Here is a 22,012-nt window from a genome sequence, read left to right on the forward strand (position 1 = left end):
GTCACCCTGTCTACATGATAACATCTTTACGGGCGTCAAGAAACCCAAACATGCAGATTTACCAACACAGAAAAAGTCCAAACACCAAAAGAACTTGCCTAAATCGATGAACGCGAACTCACGGAAATTTGTCCAATTACTTACAATTCCAAATAAGCATACTCAAAACAAATCCAAATCAATTTCCAAAAAGTATGCAGAAATGACAATTGCATGGAACATAGGAGAACCAAAAGCCAGCAAGAAGTCGTCTGATTGTTCCATCATTCTGGCCTCTAATTACAAACCCCTCAACGACTTAGTATCTAAGGTGGAGAAAATACATGGCACTAGTAATCCAACTTTACACGTGTTAGAAAAAAGGTGTCTGACTCCCCCCTAACTCAGCGACTTGCACCAACAATGAACTCATAGGACCGCCTTTGAATGTGGATTATACATTTTCCACACTCGAGCAAAATAGAAATAACCTTCAGAATGCATCATCGACCAATCTAACTTCACTAGCTCCTAAGCCCGGTTTACCAGTATCCACCTCCATGAGACACCCACCTGAAGTTCAGTTTGCACACAAACCTGTAAACAATAAGGCTCACCACTAACAGCAGTCTTGAGCCAAACCAAACAACGATGAACAATAGCCAGAAGCGCATTCATTTGTTGATACAGAATGATCACTCTTTAATTCTGCAGAGCAGAAGAGGGGACTTTCCGTCATGTACACTAAATAGAGCAAGCATCTTGGCCATTTCTGGCGATGTTGAATCCTTATGTGATCTTTGTTCTTCAGACATATCTTTGATTGAATTCATTCGGGATCCCGACTTAATCTAAGTAAGAATATGGATCCCATCAGGCATCGTCCTGGATAGCTTATGGAAAGAGAAAACGACACTGTTCAATATGGGCTTTCAACTGTCGCAAGATTATCATTGCAAAGAAAAAAACCTTTCTTCAAACAATCATTTTGAACCTCTGACGATATATTTGTCTCCTGCAGCAAGTTGAATATCATAGGAGATTTTCAAATCCTCCCTCAAACAAACAGCGATCATAATCTTTTAAGATGCAGTGGCATAGGCTCGACTTTCCTCACTGTGTGGATATTCACTCTCCCGAACTTGAAATTAATAATGGCCGAAATAGATTCCGTTGGTCACAATCTTTGCTATTAGATCTAGAACAACGTCTGCATGAGGCGCCGTTTGACCTGAATCCGACTTTAATAAGAGGCGAAGGTCTATCTGTAGCAGTATTGCGCCTATTTAAAATACAATCCTCACTCAACCCAAGACCAATTTATAAACATAAATATCCCTTTGGTTTAGAAATGAAATATAAAGAAGCCCATTTTCATAGAGATCAAAGACAATTAAAATGATTACCTCCTACAATCAGAGGAATTGCCCTTCGGGCTCTCAAGACCAAATTAAAAAATTGGGTTAAAGCACAACAAATACTTAATTATCAGAAGCAATCGGAGCAAATTATTGCAATCTTAGCGTCCGAAAATAGTGCCGAAACCTGGAAACTACTTAATACAGCATGTCAGACTGGTCAAATAACTTACCAAAATTAATAAGGTACCAGAACACATCTGGGTTCAATACTATCAAAAGCTATATGCCAAGTGCGATACAGTACTTCATCTGCCTGGAGCTCCCATTGAAATTTACAGTTTGGCCAAGATGACATACTGCTACAAATTAAGAAATTAAGCACTTTGTGCGCCCCTGGCCCTGATGGTTTATCCAATCAAATGTTAAAATCCAATCCAAATGAATGGGCTCGGGCTCTCTACGCTATCTTTACAAGAGTAATTAGACGAAAACAAATTCCCCCCACCTGGAAGAGATCCATAATTGTTTCTATTTTTAAAAAAGTAGATTGTGAGTGTCCCAGCAATTATCGCCCCTTTGCCCTACTTGACAAACCAGGCAAAATATTTGTGAGGCTACCACAGAGAGACTTCTCATCATTGGTTCAAGAAGCAAAACTTTTTGATAAACATGAAACTGGATTCATTCCTGGTATGGGGACCTCGGTTAACCTTCTCACGCAATGGTTTCTTAAAAGTCAGAGTGCATACACCAAACAACCTTTGTACATGGCCTTTATAGATTTTCATGCCACTTTTGACTCTGTATCAAGGACCAGACTCATGCATAAACTTACCACGGCACAATGCCCACATTATATTCAACCCCTAATCGCTCAGTTTCATTCGGATACGACTGTACAAATTCAATTGACTTAGCATCATCACTGTTCAACTATTATATTGCAGACATTGCGCAACATCTTGAATTAGTAATATCAGATCCTTCGAAATTAGGTCGATATCCACGGCTTCGGCTCTTATACACGGACGATCTGATACTGCTTTCCAAAACACCAATAGGGCAGCAGAAGCTTATAGCCGCCCTCAAAATCTATGCCAACTCAAATGTATTACCCATCAATTTGGCAAAAACAAAGATCTTGATTTGTGCATCCAAACAGCACAGCAAGAAAAACAAATACACTTGGCGAACGCATGGAGAGACAGTACAAATGAATACATTTACCTAGGGCTTAGTACAAACAATAGCCCCACTGATCACCCCTACATTGAGCATTGTCATAAGAAAGCTCAGATGGCCGCTGCTGAAGCCACAACCATACATAGGAAATATAGAAAATTGACGCTTCTACCTATCATTCAGTTTTTATAAACAAAAGGTTGTCCCAGTACTTGTGGGATGTATTTACCCATGCATCCGAGCCCTACCTCAAAACTGTGCAGTACTGACATGGAAAACCTCATGATGGCCAGAGCTTCCCAGAAAATGCACAGGGAAATGCATGAAGAATAGGCTGCCACTCATTTTTGCCGATGTTATGGGCACAGAAGGACACTGCCTAAAACCACCATTGGACTACCCACACAGTAGTCTGAAACCATTGGGAATGGCAATGCTGATTGCCAAAAGCAAACCCATAACTGTTGGGAATTCATTTTCTTAAATCCCAAAAAGGGGTGCAGTACCAGTACTCACCACTATCCAAAAGCCGGCGTTTTAAAACCACCAGATTTTGTAGAAAACTGAATAAATGAACCCAAAACAGGCCAAAGAAAGACTTACTGAGAGGTGGATCCAATGTAAAGTTATATTCTGAAGTGACTTGAAGGTTTATAACAAGACTGGCTGCGCTGTGGATTTCAGCAGTTTAAGTAAATTTGGACTGAAAGACACTAAAAAAAATCTAAATGTTTAAATTGACTGAGTGACCTACTTTTGAGTGTCACATAGGTTGCAATTGTTTAAATGTCATAGTTTTAAACTTAGAATCAGCCTTCTAGCTGCATATGTGAAAATGTTTAGTTTTATTTGAATGCAGAAACTGGGGAACAGAAATGACAGCTTAAAGAGATTCCAATTTGCCTGGCAACTACCCCCATCAGGAGTGAAACTTGAGTCACAGCTGTGTTCCCAGGCCTAGCTGCCCTTTTGCTGCTCACACTAAGGATATGCCATCTATCTGATAATTGAATTACCTGTGCTCTACAGGAGCTCTGAACAAAGCCTGTCTTGACTCAGGCAAAGGTTTTATTACAGCGGTCGTAAAATGTAGCTTCCTCTTGGCAGAAGCTGGGAGGGGCACTGCCTGTGAGAGCAAGCTGGCTTGGCAGAACTGGATAAACCAGTATTTCTACCTTGTGCTGAGAGGAAACCACACCCCTTTGGAGCCAGAACATAACTTTAAAAAGATGGATCATTCATAGAGCGGACATGTGAAAATTTTATAAATGATACCATAATTCTTGTGATTTTTCTGCCCACAGTTTAAGAGGTTTTTAGAACCGGTGGTATGTTCAGGGGGGTGTCAGCGGAAAAGTGGATATTACTCTAAATGTATGCATGTTAAAAATCTGAAACTTCATCAGTTAATGTCCATACTCCCTGCGCACATGTATGTAAAGTTGGGTCAATGTCATAAATTGAAAAATCAGTTAAAAAGTCAATTATGTGCCATTTCTGAATGCAAGCTCTTAGAAACAGCAGATTTGGACAGAGACATGGCTAAATTCAGCCACACCATGTATATGTAATTTCAAGCAACTGTGTAACTGTGAAATATGTCTTTTATTATCAAATATAGAATGTGTGCAATCTGACAGAGGAGTGTCCTATCTGCAAGCCATAAAATGACATCCCTCTGACTCACAGTTCATTCCCCAATCAAGTGGGGAATGGAAATTTGACCAATGACAACTGAGAGGGGCGAGTTTAGTTATGACCAAACACATGCACCCACTTGCAGAACATATAAATGGACCACTGAAACTTAGGTAGAGACTTTCTAATCCATCTGCCGCTGGAAGCTCTGCCGGAAAAATCCATACTTTACCTCCATCAAACCTCCAGAGAGCCAAACTAGAGACTTCAATCTATCCAGAACTAGAGACCCAGACCAGAGAACCAGAGAGAGCTGACCCAGATCACTGTGAAGTGCAGAGGCCAGAGGCGAATTTAAAACCTGACCAGATCCATGGCGAGGCCCATTTCACTCAAGAATATAGTGTGAGTACCTAGAAAACTGTGCAGAACCAATCTCCTAGTTAAAATAATATAATTCAATCTATTTAATCTAAGTAGAACTGCCTCCTAACTGTCACCTGTCATTTGTAAAGCTGTCACTTGTCATTTTCTAGTTGCAAGCTGCACTTGTCTTTTTGAACTTTAAAATTTCAAATCTGAAAAATGACCTTTATTTAATCGCTCATATCTCCGCGACCGTTTGTGCTAGAGACTTGAAAGCTTAGAATCTTAGCTTTGAATCGCACCAAGAACCACATTCCTACCCCTTATAGTTTTACCGCAATCGCGGAAAACGCACGCGCGAATTTTGCCGCGATTTGCAAATTTCTCCACGTGTAAAAAGACAGCAGTTTTGCTTTTCCTTGCCAAAAACTTCGTTTACCTGCTAGTTACTACTAAAGCATTGTTAAGGTGATCCTGAATTCATAGAGAGTAGATATCACTCACCCTGAACCTCTGAAAGGGAATTAAAAGCATTTTAGCATATTTTTTAATTCATTGCCAGCACATATCAAAGCAATTTGGGCCTGTGTTTTCAAACTTCTGTAGTCTAAGCTTGCTGGGGTGAACTGAATCACATTTGATTGCATTTCTGAGAACTGTGTGTTTTCCTTCCATTTCCTTGCCTTGCATCAAGGGGGGGAGGGGATTGCCAGAGAAAAGTGATTACATTGTTTTGTTGAAATCATATTGAGTATTTCTATACTGCATTTTTTTTCATTGAATATTGCATCCACCTGAGCTTACATAAAGCATTCTGTACCACCTTCTTCTTTTGTTCCTATTCACCTGTGTGCTACCTTATCCATTTCATGTCAACTCCTTATTGATTATAGAGAAGCGTGTTGGTGCCAGATTCTCCGTTGTTAATCTTTATCATATCAGATCAAGTGTGCTATTCAATTATTAATTTATTATAAAGTGTGATATATATATCTATTGTTTAAATTATCAAATAAACCTTTTAACTTGCAAAACAGAACTACTTCTTGGCTCAGTGGGGGCAGGAGGATTCCAAGAGAGGGGTGTTATATAGGGGTAGTCATCCAGAACGCATGAACTGGACATAAAGATATATCAATAAGGGTTTTCATTCAGTATTATAGACTAGGCGTTGACTTAGCTGTAGTGTTGAACTGAATCCTCTTACAAATTGGGGGCTCGAGCCGAGACGTTGGGTTAGAATACCACTTGTGCAGCTTAATACAGTGTGCTAACTGACGGGATACATACATCCAGTCGGATCACCACGCTGCATTACGCTGTGAAGCATTCCTCAAAAGGGACACTCCAAGAAAAGTTCTGTTCTGCAAAAATAAAATACTAACTTCTGTAAGTCAGGACAGAGACCAATCTCTAGAATGACGACCTTGGTAGATATGAAAATAGCCAGAGAGCACTTCTTACATAAACTATTTGTGAGAGGTGAATGGGTTGAGCAGGGCCAGGATGCCTGGTTGCAGGCCATCACGCGACAGGTCACTGAAACAGGGTCAGACTTATGGAGAGATCAGGGTCCATTACATGTGGCCCTGAGTGAACTATATATGGCTCCTAAAGCCAAAGAGGAACACAATAAGATTGCCAGGATAGCAGCATACCGGTACCTATATATGGGAGACATGCAGGATAGATGTGCTGAAAGCCAAAATCTGGCAAATAGGCAACAGATGGTGTTAGAGAAGGTCCAATCTGACCTGGTCTCTTCTGAGCAGAGGCTGCAGAGGAGCCAGGAGTCAGAAAATGACAGCAGACTGTACATCACTAAAATGAAGGAGGATATGGATGTGCTGCAAAAGGAAAAGTCAGAACAGGATACCAGATTTCTGGCCTTGCAGAAGGAACACCAAGAAGGTTTGGACTCCCTACTGCAAAGCCAGAAAAAGCTGGAGCAACAGCTAGACTTCAATAGGGCATGTGCTGAGCAGGTAGTCACCCTGCAAAGCCACCTAGATAGAGAGAAGGCAGAGAGCAATAAACTAATTCTGAAAGACCTGGATACCCAGACAGAGTTTGACCAGGAGCGCCAGAAAGCTGGTGCCTTCCAAAGGCAAAGGGACGAACTGACGGTACAGATGCAGGCTCTCAGTCAGGAAAGAGACACTTTAGGCCAGGAAGTCTGCCATTTAAAAAGGAAAATGGAAGAAAATCACCTGGCCCTCCAGGGGCTGGGTGACCTCCAAAAAGAAAACCAGAACTTGTTAGAGCACACCAGGAGGGTGGAAGAGGCTCTGGCAAGAAAGGAGCAGGCCAGTAGGGATGGGACTCAGGAGGTAAACCTCCTGCAGCAAAGACTGGCCCAGTTCTCCAGAACCAATCAGGAAGCACAGAGAGAGAATGAGGCTCTCTGCCAACACAATGATAGGCTCCAACAACAGGTAGCGATGCAGGAGAGACTGATAGAGTCGAGTAAGGCCTTAACAGAGGAACTGAAAGCACAAATGCAGGCTCTTGCATTGCAACAGGGAGCAGGGGCGGATAGAGATGAGGTTCGCTGGGAAATGGAAACTCCGGAGCATAACCTCAGGAGCCCTAGTACCAGAGGCCCTCATACCTCTCAGTCCCTGGACTCTGCCACCCCCATGTCCCCTGGCGCACGTGAGCACAGGACCACAGGGATGGCAGATTACTATCCAGCCAGAAGCATGGGGCTCATAGGCCAGTACCACCCAGGAATGGAGGGGTGGGCATCCGGGTATGGGCACCCAAGTACAGTACAGTTCAGTGGGGAACCCCAGGAGAGTAGGCCCATTAAGGGCATCCTGAAAACCTCTGCCCAATTAGGTCAGTGGAGGGGGTACCCATCAAATCCTGGCAGCAAGGAGGAATCTGAAGACTCCTCTGAACTGCGCAGGACACAGGAGACCAGGTCCCCACATTCTGCCAGCCATTCCCAGGCTCGCAGAATCCGGGAAAACCTGGAAGAACAGACGGGAACCTCTGGGAGCAGTGCCTCTGAGTCCGAGGACGAATGGACAAGGGTTACCCGAACTAAAAAGGCCAATAAGGCAAAAAGAGCCTTGCTAAAGGACCCCTTAAAGCAGATTAAGGCGATCAGGAGCGTCATCACGCCTTACCATAAGAACGCTAAGTATTCTGTTTGGGAGCACTTAGAGTTGTTTGAACAAATGATGGAGACTTTCCATTTGAAGGACAGCCAAAGCTGTATTCAGTATGTAAAGTGGACCTTCCCGGAATACTCCAGTTTCTTTGCAGGGCTGGAGGACCAAAATCATTTAAGATGGTCCACCTATAAGGCGGCCATCTTGAAACATTTTTCTGTTCACAGAAATCCTCAAGAGGCTCGCAAGGCAGCCTACAATTTGCAATGTGGGGAGGATCAGGCCCCACAAGAATTTGTGCAGGAGTTAAAGCGTGCTAAAGCGTGCTTTTGCGCAGACCACCAGAAGGGTGCGCACGGATAGCAGAGAATTTATAAATACATTTTTCCATGCCTTGCCCAAATACATCATGACCCAGCTCGTGAGGGATTTTCACGAGAAAAGATCCTTAGACTGGGTCATTGAACAGGCTACCCGGATCTATGAGGTGCAGAAACCGGTAGATAGCAAAAGTAATGCCCAGAAAAACCCCAAAGCCAACAGCACCCCTGCTGCTGCCAAGGTGGCAGAGGTAAAGGTCACCCCCGGTTTGGATTTGGAGATGGGGGGGCCTAAAAACCTACCTGCACCTAATAATGCTAGGCCCAGAAGGTCTTCGGGCCAGTCACAGACAGGGAGCCAAGGAGGCAGCCCCACAAATGGGGTCCCTCGCTCTCCTGATTATGTAAGTCCCCGTTACAAGGGAAATCGACCCATCCTGGGTTATGTGTGGACTCCTCCAGTTCAAGGGGGGGGATCCAGCCAAGCACCTAACCCAGGGAACTTCCCTCCAAACTGCCCACAGGAGGGCAGAAATTTACCAAACCCTGGGCAGAACTTTTTCCCCAGATATCCACCCGACTTTCAGCCCCAAAACCATCCATCCTTCTTTCCCCAATTCCCTGAGCCCAGACCACTGAATCCGGGAGAGGGGAGGCCAAGGGTGGAGGGGTACCCAAATCTTCCCAACCCGGGGTATTACCAGAGGAGGGACAGCTACCCTTCCCGGGATCAGCCCAGGGGAGAAAACAGGGCCCCGTATCAGCCTGAGCGGGTTTCCCAGTTAGAGCGCCAGGTTCAAAACATGGCGCGGGATCTGGGTCACATACTGAGGGCTCAGCAGAACCCTCAGATGGGCGTGCCGGCGCAGAACGCACCCAACTCTGGACCTGGTGCTCCAGAACAATGACGGGGGCAGCACCCCGATAACTCACCGGTTCCCAGGGAGGAGGCACCAAGGGAAGGGGGGTGTAAAGCCTTGGAGGAAGCTTCCTTCCTCACTTGTAAACAGCCCCTGGAAACCCAGGAACCGGAAACAAAATCTCTTGCCCCTGAAAGTCTGCCTCCTAAGGAGCAGAGAGGGGGTAGGAGAAACAAAAGACCCAAACAGACTCAGTTTGAGGAGGAGGTACAGATCTTCCAATTTGAGGGAGAGGGATCCTCAGAGGATCCTGAGAAAAGGATCTTCTCCTTCAGAGAGGGGGGAACTCCTCCCAAAGAAAAATGGGTCCCTAGGAATGCAAATCCAGACGGGGGAGATGTGGAGACTGAGCTACCTCCGCCCACCATCTCATCCCACAACCAACAGCAAGAAAATCCCCGGGTTCAAACCCATACTGGGGACTGCCTCCAAAAAGGGGGGGGCGGCCCAGAACTGGAACCAGGGGAACCCACAATGGCTCTGATCTCCAGTTGCCAAATTTTTCTTTCAGATTCCCAAGACTCTCCACAGAATTCTGCCCAAATCTCTTCGCTAGCAATGTCCAAAACCAGAAAGTTAGCCCACCAGTTGTCCAAAAATGTACATTACCTGTGCCCCCTTGAGGAGAAGGAGGGAAGATATTATGCCCCGGTACAAGTACAGGGGCAGGGTACAATCTCGGCACTGGTGGACACTGGATCTCAAGCTACCCTTCTGTCCAGAAGGGCCTTTGACGAACTGAATGCAGGAAGGGGAAAGAATTACCAAATTCCTCTCACCTCTCTTCTGGGACAACTCCAGAACTTTGACGGGAAGGAAATTCCTGTCGAGGGGACGGCAGATTTGGACATTAAAATTGGGCGACACAAGCTGAAACACCCGGTCATAGTTGTGACCCCAGAGGGCACCCCTTGTTTACTAGGGAATGACCTCCTGAGAAGGTTGTCACCCCTAATTGATTGCGTAAACAAGGTCCTCTGGACCCAGACTAGCCGACCCATAAAATTAAAACAGAGTGTCAACCATGTTAGTTTAAACGGCACATGCCACATGGTTGAACAAAAATCAGACCAAGTAGAATTCCACTTCCAGAACAACCAGATTCCAGATGTGACATTAATAGCAGTAGGACAACAGACTAGTGATGGGGGGTCCTCTCTATTTCTGAAAATCAACCTTCCTTCCAGTTTAAGGTGGTATTCCACGCTGGAAGGAAACACTCTGAAATTCTATACCAATCCACAATCTGAAACTCCCACTCCTATAGTCCAGAAAGATGTGAAATCAGCTCAGAGCCTGGCTGATATTCAGCAAATTGGAGAGCAGTTGTTCATCCCTGTTCAGTTAAATGATGGGAAGGACTCTGTTCTCGCTCGAGTGTGTGTGAACAACGGTAAGAGCTTCATCAGCGAAGCCATGTTTCGCCAACTCCCAAAAGATCCAGCCATTCCCACCTTCAAACTGATAGACAAATGGGAAATGGACCTGGAAGCACCTAATTCCAAACATCTCCTGCCAAGCAGGTGTATGCTCAAAATCTCCATTGGCAACAAGAGCATAGTCCACAATTGTTGGGTCGTGCGAGACGTCCCTGCCGCCTTTTACTTAGGCAGTGACATTCTCAATCGCTTTGCCATTAGTTTGGACCTAATAAACTTCAAAGCTTGGTCCCGATTAGCGGATAATCCCATGGGCTTTGATGATCCAGAAAAAGCATTTAGGTCAGCTCAATTGCTACCTTATGCAGTTGAAATCCAGGTTAAAGAGGAAGTCACCATCCCAGAAAGGACCCGACAATTCTCCCTGGAAGTGAAAGTTAAAAGGGGACAAGAGTTGAAAAACCCTGATGCTTACATACATCTAAATGCTTCTCTCCAACAGCAAGGGTTGGGGGTAAACCCAACACCATTAGTCAACATAGAACATGACACCATTCTAATAGAGGTGGATAACAGCGACTTAAAGAGTATTACTCTAGCCGCAGGCACCATTATTGGAATGGCGGTTGATGACCGACATTTCTCCATTGATCTTAGAAATGAACTGTTAGGACCAATCCCCAAGGACTGTTTTGACAGTGACAGTGAGGACAATACAACACCAGACAGGATTTTTACCCGGCATGGGGGGAACTTCCTGGTGTACACTTCCTGCCCTTATGGTAAGGAAGATGTGACTTGTGAATTCAGGAGGGATGAGGTGATTTTCCAGGTTCATGAAGGCTGCCTTGCCCACCTGAAGCCTCCGGTCCAAATCAGCACTCTGAACAGGGACTTCTCCACCCAGCTGGAGGAGGCCGCGGAGATAGCCAAACCAGAAGTCTTTCCAGGCTTCAGGCAGATGGTGGAAGAGAGAGTCAACCTAGCTGATGCCTGTGTGACTCTGGAACAAAAGCAAAAGTTGAAACAAGTTTTCTTGGATTTCCAAGATCTCTTTGCGGTAGACTCATATGACTGTGGTCGCACTGACATCCACACAACAACAATCCCCACGGACCCTGGCATGACTCCTGTGTTTGTGAAGCAATATCGCTTGCCTCTCGCATCAATGGAGTCCCTTAGCGAAATAATTAAGAACCTTGAGTCCCGGGGAATAATCCGTCCCGTCCACAGCACCTTCAATAATCCGGTGCTTGGAATATTGAAGCCAAACGGCCAGTGGAGACTCTGCGCCGACCTTAGGGAGCTCAACAAACGGGTCCATACTTCCCGATGGCCTCTGCCCTACATTGACCAAGGGCTGGCCCAGATTCAGGGGTCACAGGTATTCACTGCAATAGACCTGACCAATGGATACTGGACCGTGCCTGTCAGCAGGGAGGACCAATACAAACTGGCTTTTACCTTTGGGGGCCAGCAGTACACATGGACCCGGACTCCCTTCGGATACCTCAACTCCGGCAATGAATTCAACATTTTCCTACATAAGGCCATGCCCGACCTGGGTGCGAGGGGTAACCTGGCTTATGTAGATGATGTCCTCATCAAAAGTTCATCTGTGGAGGAACACATAGCAGAGATCCGTTATGTTCTGACACAGTTGAGGGCCGCCGGAGCAAAACTTTCCTTTCAGAAAGCACAGTGGTGTAGAACCCGTGTTAATTTCTTGGGGCATGAGATTACTCCTCAGGGCCTCTGTCCCCAGGAAAAGAAAGTGGAAGCACTTCAGAAACTGAAAGACCCCACAACTCTGCGGGAACTAAGGAGCCTCCTTGGACTGACTAATTACAGCAGAAAGTTCATTGAGGGCTACGCAGAGATCACCAGACCCCTGATTCATCTCCTAAAGGGGGGGGGTCAAGTGGGAATGGGGTCCAGAACAATCCGAGGCAGTAAGACAACTCAAGAGAAGCCTCTCACAAGCGCCTTGCCTAGCTTACCCTGTCAGAAACAAGGAGTTCTTCCTGGAGACAGGGTTTTCTAATACGTGCTTGACGGCCGTATTATACCAAAAGCATGACAAGGTCAATAAAGTAATCTCCTATGCGAGCAAAACTTTATCCTCTGTGGAGGAAAAATTCAACGATTGTGAGAAGGCACTGCTGGCAACGGTGTGGGCATTGAAGAATTACCGCCCGTTTATCCAGGGGGAACACATCATAGTGGAGACTCCACACCAGCCTCTGCAATATCTCCAAAGTGACAGAATCCGGGCCGGAAATGTGAGTAATTCCCGAATTACTTCCTGGATTCTGTCAATGCAAGGCTTTCCTGTGGAGGTCAGATATGGCCAAAACAAGAAGAGTCCCCTCGCGCAAGGTCTGGCTGACTTGCATGATTGTGCCAGAGAAAACTGTCTCGAGGACGAAGGTCTAAAAATAAAGGACAACATGGAGGCATACCTTAATTCCCCACACAAAGTCTTCGAAGAAGACAAGTGTGAGGGAATGCCCACTGTCTATGTGGATGGATGCTCTTACCATGTTGACAACGACGGGGAGAAAGAACTGGTGGCTGGCGTAGGGAATGCATGGGTGAATGAGTCCCCAGAACCCTCCGCTGGATACAAAATTGGTCCCCGAAGTAGTCAGGTGGCAGAATTGATGGCTGTGCATCAGGCCATCCTCACTGCTGTCCAGCATCAACTCCACGAACTGGTCATAATCACAGATTCGGATTATGTACGGAACGGGTTCGTGGAGCACCTGGTTAATTGGAAAACCAGAGGCATGTTATGTGCTAACAACAAACCCTTGAAACATGGGAAGTTGATCCAAAACATTGATGATTTGGTCACCTCGAATGAGATGACCATCTATTGGAAAAAGATCAAGGGTCATTCCAAAGTAGAGGGACCAGACAAAACTGGAAATGACTTAGCTGATCAGCTGGCCAAAACCGGGGCCATCCAAGGGGATCTAATTGAGATTGAGTCCCTGTTGGGGGAAATCCAGGTCACTGCCATCACTAGGTCCCAGACAAATGCTCACAACGACCTTTCAATTGCACAATGGAGTAAGGAGACCCCTGATGCTGATTTGATTACTGCTCAGAAGGGGGATCCAATTATTGGTAAATTTTACCAGCACCTTGAGGACCCTGAGAACTTTCCCCTGACGGATACCGATTACATTGGGAAAGAGGACCTAAGAGTGTTGATGAAATGTCCAAAAATGTTCCGAATCCAAGACGGTTTGTTGGTAAGGAAATCCAAAGCTGGCCACGATCAGTGGGTGGTTCCTACCTCATTCCGCAGCCTGATGTTAAGTCACGCCCATGATGCGGCCACTGCCGGTCACAGGGGGTTTCACACAACATTGGAAATCTTAAGAGAGGTTGCATACTGGCCACACATGGGCCAGGACCTCAACCAATATTTGAAGGGTTGTCTTGTGTGTGCACAATTTCAGCCGACATCCCTCACACACCGGGCGCCTTTACAAAAGAGGGGAATGACACTGCCATGGTCAGATTTACAAATCGACTTTGTAGGCCCTGTGATTCGCTCGGCTAGGGGGAATAAGTACATGTTGACTGTGACATGCTTGTTTACCAAGTGGGTGGAATGTCTCCCAGCCCCAAACTGCAAGGCAGAAACTGCAGCTGCCTTGATGATTAACCACATCTTTTCCCGTTTTGGTCTACCTCAAAGGATTGAGTCAGACAGAGGTAGCCACTTCACCAGTGAAGTAATGACAAAGATGTGGGAGATACTGGGGGTCAAAAGGAAGTTGCATATTGCTTATCGGCCAGCTTCTTCTGGGGCAGTAGAGAGATATAACCGAACCATTGTGAGCATATTAAAGAAGTTTGTGGCAGATTCTGGGCCAAGTTGGGATATCTGATTACCTCTGGTCCTAATGGCTATCAGATCTACCCCTTCATCTGCAACCAAAATGTCACCATTTGAGTTGATGACTGGGCGCAAGATGGTGCTTCCTCAGCATTTGCTCTATAGGACCCAAGAGCAGACACTGATAAATGCCTCCACTACTCATGAGTATGTAGAGAATTTAAGGAAACACCTCCAACATGCTTTTGCTTATGCTCAGCGGAATCTAGAAAGATCAGCTGATAGCATGAAGACCCACTATGACCTGAAAACTTCCAGGAAGGAATATCAGGTGGGGGACCGGGTCTATCTATACAACTTCCAAAGGAACCAGGCCAAGCAGCGCAAATTTTTGCCTACATGGAAGGGACCCTTTGAGATCATCGACAAGATCTCCCCTGTGGCCTACAAAATCCACATCCCCAAAGGTCCTTTGGCAGCGGGGGAAGACAAGTGGGTCCACATAAACCAGTTGAAATGTTGCCATCCCAGGCACACTCTGCAACAACTGGAGGAATCCTCTGGAATCCTAGCGGGTACTGTCTCAGACTAATTCAGTTCCAACCATAAAACATACCACATCTAGTCTCTAATATATTGTGATTTGCATGAAACTGTCTCTTAGTTATACTGTTTTTTTTCAAAATAAGAATGTAATGTTTTGTTATGATGAAATGCATATGCTGCCCCACTATCTCAACAGTGGTGGAAAAACGTCTATGAGTAGGTATTGCCGCTTTTGCTTTATCATCCTAGGAGAGATGAAACCATGGAGAATGACCAAGGAGGACGATCCGGAGACCGCGAGCAGAGACGCAACGGGCCCGGGGTACCGCCCAATATTCCCATCAGGACCGGCGAGGAGAACCGATCGATCAGTACCGGATGGAGGAAAAGATGCTGAACTGTGCCATCTATTGGAAGAAGATGAGGAAACATCCCAGGTCTTGCGAGTCCCATTCGTGAAATAGAATGGCCATCGCAAGAGGGGGGCTTGTGGGATGTATTTACCCATGCATCCGAGCCCTACCTCAAAACTGTGCAGTACTGACATGGAAAACCTCATGATGGCCAGAGCTTCCCAGAAAATGCACAGGGAAATGCATGAAGAATAGGCTGCCACTCATTTTTGCCGATGTTATGGGCACAGAAGGACACTGCCTAAAACCACCATTGGACTACCCACACAGTAGTCTGAAACCATTGGGAATGGCAATGCTGATTGCCAAAAGCAAACCCATAACTGTTGGGAATTCATTTTCTTAAATCCCAAAAAGGGGTGCAGTACCAGTACTCACCACTATCCAAAAGCCGGCATTTTAAAACCACCAGATTTTGTAGAAAACTGAATAAATGAACCCAAAACAGGCCAAAGAAAGACTTACTGAGAGGTGGATCCAATGTAAAGTTATATTCTGAAGTGACTTGAAGGTTTATAACAAGACTGGCTGCGCTGTGGATTTCAGCAGTTTAAGTAAATTTGGACTGAAAGACACTAAAAAAAATCTAAATGTTTAAATTGACTGAGTGACCTACTTTTGAGTGTCACATAGGTTGCAATTGTTTAAATGTCATAGTTTTAAACTTAGAATCAGCCTTCTAGCTGCATATGTGAAAATGTTTAGTTTTATTTGAATGCAGAAACTGGGGAACAGAAATGACAGCTTAAAGAGATTCCAATTTGCCTGGCAACTACCCCCATCAGGAGTGAAACTTGAGTCACAGCTGTGTTCCCAGGCCTAGCTGCCCTTTTGCTGCTCACACTAAGGATATGCCATCTATCTGATAATTGAATTACCTGTGCTCTACAGGAGCTCTGAACAAAGCCTGTCTTGACTCAGGCAAAGGTTTTATTACAGCGGTCGTAAAATGTAGCTTCCTCTTGGCAGAAGCTGGGAGGGGCACTGCCTGTGAGAGCAAGCTGGCTTGGCAGAACTGGATAAACCAGTATTTCTACCTTGTGCTGAGAGGAAACCACACCCCTTTGGAGCCAGAACATAACTTTAAAAAGATGGATCATTCATAGAGCGGACATGTGAAAATTTTATAAATGATACCATAATTCTTGTGATTTTTCTGCCCACAGTTTAAGAGGTTTTTAGAACCGGTGGTATGTTCAGGGGGGTGTCAGCGGAAAAGTGGATATTACTCTAAATGTATGCATGTTAAAAATCTGAAACTTCATCAGTTAATGTCCATACTCCCTGCGCACATGTATGTAAAGTTGGGTCAATGTCAGAAATTGAAAAATCAGTTAAAAAGTCAATTATGTGCCATTTCTGAATGCAAGCTCTTAGAAACAGCAGATTTGGACAGAGACATGGCTAAATTCAGCCACACCATGTATATGTAATTTCAAGCAACTGTGTAACTGTGAAATATGTCTTTTATTATCAAATATAGAATGTGTGCAATCTGACAGAGGAGTGTCCTATCTGCAAGCCATAAAATGACATCCCTCTGACTCACAGTTCATTCCCCAATCAAGTGGGGAATGGAAATTTGACCAATGACAACTGAGAGGGGCGAGTTTAGTTATGACCAAACACACGCACCCACTTGCAGAACATATAAATGGACCACTGAAACTTAGGTAGAGACTTTCAAATCCATCTGCCGCTGGAAGCTCTGCCGGAAAAATCCATACTTTACCTCCATCAAACCTCCAGAGAGCCAAACTAGAGACTTCAATCTATCCAGAACTAGAGACCCAGACCAGAGAACCAGAGAGAGCTGACCCAGATCACTGTGAAGTGCAGAGGCCAGAGGCGAATTTAAAACCTGACCAGATCCATGGCGAGGCCCATTTCACTCAAGAATATAGTGTGAGTACCTAGAAAACTGTGCAGAACCAATCTCCTAGTTAAAATAATATAATTCAATCTATTTAATCTAAGTAGAACTGCCTCCTAACTGTCACCTGTCATTTGTAAAGCTGTCACTTGTCATTTTCTAGTTGCAAGCTGCACTTGTCTTTTTGAACTTTAAAATTTCAAATCTGAAAAATGACCTTTATTTAATCGCTCATATCTCCGCGACCGTTTGTGCTAGAGACTTGCAGTAACTTTCATTTGAAAGCTTAGAATCTTAGCTTTGAATCGCACCAAGAACCACATTCCTACCCCTTATAGTTTTACCGCAATCGCGGAAAACGCACGCGTGAATTTTGCCGCGATTTGCAAATTTCTCCACGTGTAAAAAGACAGCAGTTTTGCTTTTCCTTGACAAAAACTTTGTTTACCTGCTAGTTACTACTAAAGCATTGTTAAGGTGATCCTGAATTCATAGAGAGTAGATATCACTCACCCTGAACCTCTGAAAGGGAATTAAAAGCATTTTAGCATATTTTTTAATTCATTGCCAGCACATATCAAAGCAATTTGGGCCTGTGTTTTCAAACTTCTGTAGTCTAAGCTTGCTGGGGTGAACTGAATCACATTTGATTGCATTTCTGAGAACTGTGTGTTTTCCTTCCATTTCCTTGCCTTGCATTAAGGGGGGGAGGGGATTGCCAGAGAAAAGTGATTACATTGTTTTGTTGAAATCATATTGAGTATTTCTATACTGCATTTCATTCATTGAATATTGCATCCACCTGAGCTTACATAAAGCATTCTGTACCACCTTCTTCTTTTGTTCCTATTCACCTGTGTGCTACCTTATCCATTTCATGTCAACTCCTTATTGATTATAGAGAAGCGTGTTGGTGCCAGATTCTCCGTTGTTAATCTTTATCATATCAGATCAAGTGTGCTATTCAATTATTAATTTATTATAAAGTGTGATATATATATCTATTGTTTAAATTATCAAATAAACCTTTTAACTTGCAAAACAGAACTACTTCTTGGCTCAGTGGGGTCAGGAGGATTCCAAGAGAGGGGTGTTATATAGGGGTAGTCATCCAGAACGCATGAACTGGACATAAAGATATATCAATAAGGGTTTTCATTCAGTATTATAGACTAGGCGTTGACTTAGCTGTAGTGTTGAATTGAATCCTCTTACATACTCATGTATGGAGCTGAAACTAGGGCTCACCAACCAATAGTGCACTGGACTAGATTGGAGGGCTGTTATTAGAAAAAGCTTCTTGCCCTCCCTCCATCTACTCCAATGTGTATTTTGCGACTCGAGCTGGGACTAACTTCTCTAAATACGATAACCACCTAGAAAATATTTAATATATACAAAGAATGTATGATGTGTAAAACCAAAGGATCCCTCCTGAGCATCCTGGCAGAATATACACATAAATCCATGGAGAAGAGTGTACTGACATGGAAAAATCACTTCATTAGTACCATGGCAGCATCTGGCATAAGTCTGGAATTATTAACACGTGATCCAAAAAGTGCCAAAAAAAAAATCTTTTTTATATAATTGGATATGCAGCAAAGAACAATGCAGACAATATAAACTCTTTCGAGAAAATAATTTTCAGACTAAAGCCCTGAATAATCCTGAAACATATCTGTTAAAGTTTCCATGTGCTATGTACAGGTCCATGTTTATGCGCCTAAGACTTAACCTTTGGCCTACCCGCGAAATCACTGGAAGAAGGTTGAAATGACATTAGAATTTGAGAACATGTAGATTCTGCAATGATCTAACTTGTGTAGAGACATTAAGACCCATCATTACAGTGTGCCCATTTCTGTTGCCAGCTCGGAAACGCTACGTGGAAAAACACTATGAAGAATTTCAGTGCATTACCTCAGATATCTTGTGGGCTTCTCTAATCGACGGGAAACGCAATCCCCTAATTTTTGCTGTCATAAACTTCTTAATATTCTTAGACCTTGAGAATTGCCAATAAACACTAATGGTATTTAAAACCGTTGTCCTAGATATGTACCATCATGTGAACTTGTTACAGGAAACTGTGATGCGATGGCAGCTCAGTGAAAGTGTGATGCAATACTTTTCAGTGATCCCACCACCTGTGATAAAGTATCAGTTAGGCAGAATCACCTGCAGTACCCTTTGGGAACACTACAGGCAATTAAGACTACAAGTGTAAGCACAATTTCACCTTTGGTACAAGCCTGTACTACACAGTAACGTGGTAGCGATGGCTGAGCAGCCAGACTTATCTTAAGAGTTTAAGTGAGCAGTCGAACAAGTTACACAAAGGAGCAACTAATACAGTGATTCATGTAAACACTTACTCAAGGTTTCTTGGTAAAAGAATATACATTTATTTACTCAGTCAGTTAGAAAACACTAGCATAAGCATACACTAGCATATGCAGCTCGATATCACACACTAATAAACCACAAAAATCCAACCGGTAAGTAAATGAACAAGTTTACCTCCTGTGAAGTGGGAGCAAAATGGCACTTCAAATACTTATTAAAGGGTTAAAAAGACAAGGTTATAAGAATAGACAGCCTAAATAGATTCATAGGCAGGGCAAAGGGTTTCAGTTAAATACAACCAGCAATTCTTCTCATAGGTCTGGGCCAAAGTCAATGGTTCAGAGTCTTTGTATAGGATAGCACAGTTCTGGTAGAGAACGGTTAACTCTTTGCCACAGAGTTTATAAGAATTTGGCTAGGTGAAAACTTTGACAAATGTTCAGGGAAGGACAAGTCTTTGAAGTTGAGGAAAGTTTCACGCACTTTCTCGATGCCCGAAATAGCTCAGGACCGCGTTTGCACAGTACCTTGTTAACGAAGAAAGCTGTAGCTGAGGCAGTTGTTCCTGGCAGTTCGAGCAGATCTCGCTGTTCTTGAGCTCAGTCGTGAGGACAAGAAGGAGGACATCGGGAGGTTTCTGCACTGACCAGGGATGAGGCCAAAAGCTGTAGCAAGACGTTGGTTTAAGGTGTGAGTGTCTTAAAGCCCACGAGCTGGTTTCCTTCCCTCTGGCTATCTGGTTTTCAACAGCACTCTGATGAAAATTCGACCAGATGGGGACAGTGTTCAGGTGGCTTACGAGTTGGTTGTTCCCACCAAACTCAAGGGAAGAAGTTAACCTTGAAGGGCTTCTTTGTCGATTTGAGTTTCAGGCAATTCGGACCTGCAGCAGGGCTTCACCGGTCATCCAGGAGTTGCAGCAGTCCTCTTCCTTCAGCTCGTCTTCGGTTCTTTTGTTCCAGTGGTCGATTCTGCTTTCCAAGTCCCAGAGACCTGCTTTTAAACAGTTTCCCCCATTCATTCCAGACTGGCTGTCACTCACACAGCAGGGTGGCTGTCCTTGCCGGACAGCCAGCCAGCCAATCACTCCAGAGTGAATTCAGGTCTCCTAAGAGACAAAGCACAGGGAGATTCGGGCACCTCCCTCACATCCTGTCCACCCCAGACACTCAGGTGCCAGAGGAGGGCTTCAGCACTGAAGTCCGCCAAAGGCCAACAAACAAAGGGACCAAACCTGGTTTGGCACACAAAGACAAACACAAGAAGGATTTTTCCTAAAAGAAATGGCGTAAAAAGATGACCTGAGTCTGTTTTTACAGATAGGTCTGGGGCGCCATATTGAAAAACATGGCCGACCCGATTTACCGTTATTAGCGGTAGTGAAAAATCACGGTAGGTGATCTAAACCACTGCCACCAGCCATTTGAAAGACACCCCTGTGCCACTGCACTGAAGGTGCTCTGTGACACAAAGAAAAAGATGATGCCTATGGAGTGAAAGCGACCAAGCGTCATGAGGGAGTACTAACCTTCATGCTCCCACACCCTCATCAGCCAGCATTCCAATATTAAAACACTCTCATGATTTTGAGCTCTTTAAATCTGCCAGCATTCACACTGTAAAACACATATATTATGTTGTTCTGACAATATATGAATGTATTCCACTGTAAAACACTTTCATGATGATGCCCACAGTATATGCTAGCAGGGTGACTGAAGAGCCATTTTTCATGGTGCTTAACCTATGCCCACACAACATATGCCAACCTGGCCCTGTGAAACACTTTTTGTGCTGCCTGTGTCCAAAGATGTGCTAGCATTGCCACTGTAAAGTAATTCCATGACGGCCCCCACATATAGGCTAACTTGGACCTGCAAAACACTTTTTAAGTTGCCTTAGCCTAAATATGTGACAATATTGCCACCCTAAAATACTTCCATGATGGAGCCCACAGTGTATTGCAGCATGGCCCTGTAAAACAAAGTTCATGTTGCCTGTGTCCAAAAATATGCCACTATAGGAAAATAAAAATACTGGCACACTATATGCAGAATGTTGATATTGAACACTTAGTAGATGCCCACCAAAAATACACACACACATGCACGCATGCAGACAAAATGCACAAAATGCTGCACACAGACTCACTCACTAACAAACACGCTCACACAAACTCTCTTACTCACACACACAATACACAACATTAAAAGCACGAACACGCACATATAAACACTTAAAAAAAATAAAACAATGACACCAGGCAGCAACCTTATCTGAAGTCTCCTCTGAAACAGGGATGATTTTGTGCCCTAAGAAGTTCACGCAGGTCTTACACCACTGTGCCTTCTGTTAGTCCAACTTGTAAAGCGCACCAAGGGTATCATGGCGCTGAAAGGACAGTTTTGCTCCGGCTTTCTGCAACTGGGTCAGAATGTGTTACTCCACAGTTCAGCTCTTGATTACGACATCATCTGCATAGGCTAGATTTCCCCTTTAACTCAAGTCTGGCGTGTCCTTATGTAGGAAGATATTACATTTGTTGCCAGATGTTTCCCTGTTCTTGCAAACTGGCAGGCATGAAGTTAGCTGCACCCTGTGCATATAATGTGGTGAGTTGGATTGAGGTCCTTAGTAAGGGGGCCATCACTACGTGATCAGAGGGTACCTTTCCATACTCTAACTGGTCGGGGTGCCTCAAAGCCTGTTTGTAT

This window comes from Ambystoma mexicanum, chromosome 3q, assembly GCF_040938575.1.
Source record: "Ambystoma mexicanum isolate Mex_15411 chromosome 3q, UKY_AmexF1_1, whole genome shotgun sequence".
Lineage (NCBI taxonomy): Eukaryota > Metazoa > Chordata > Amphibia > Caudata > Ambystomatidae > Ambystoma > Ambystoma mexicanum.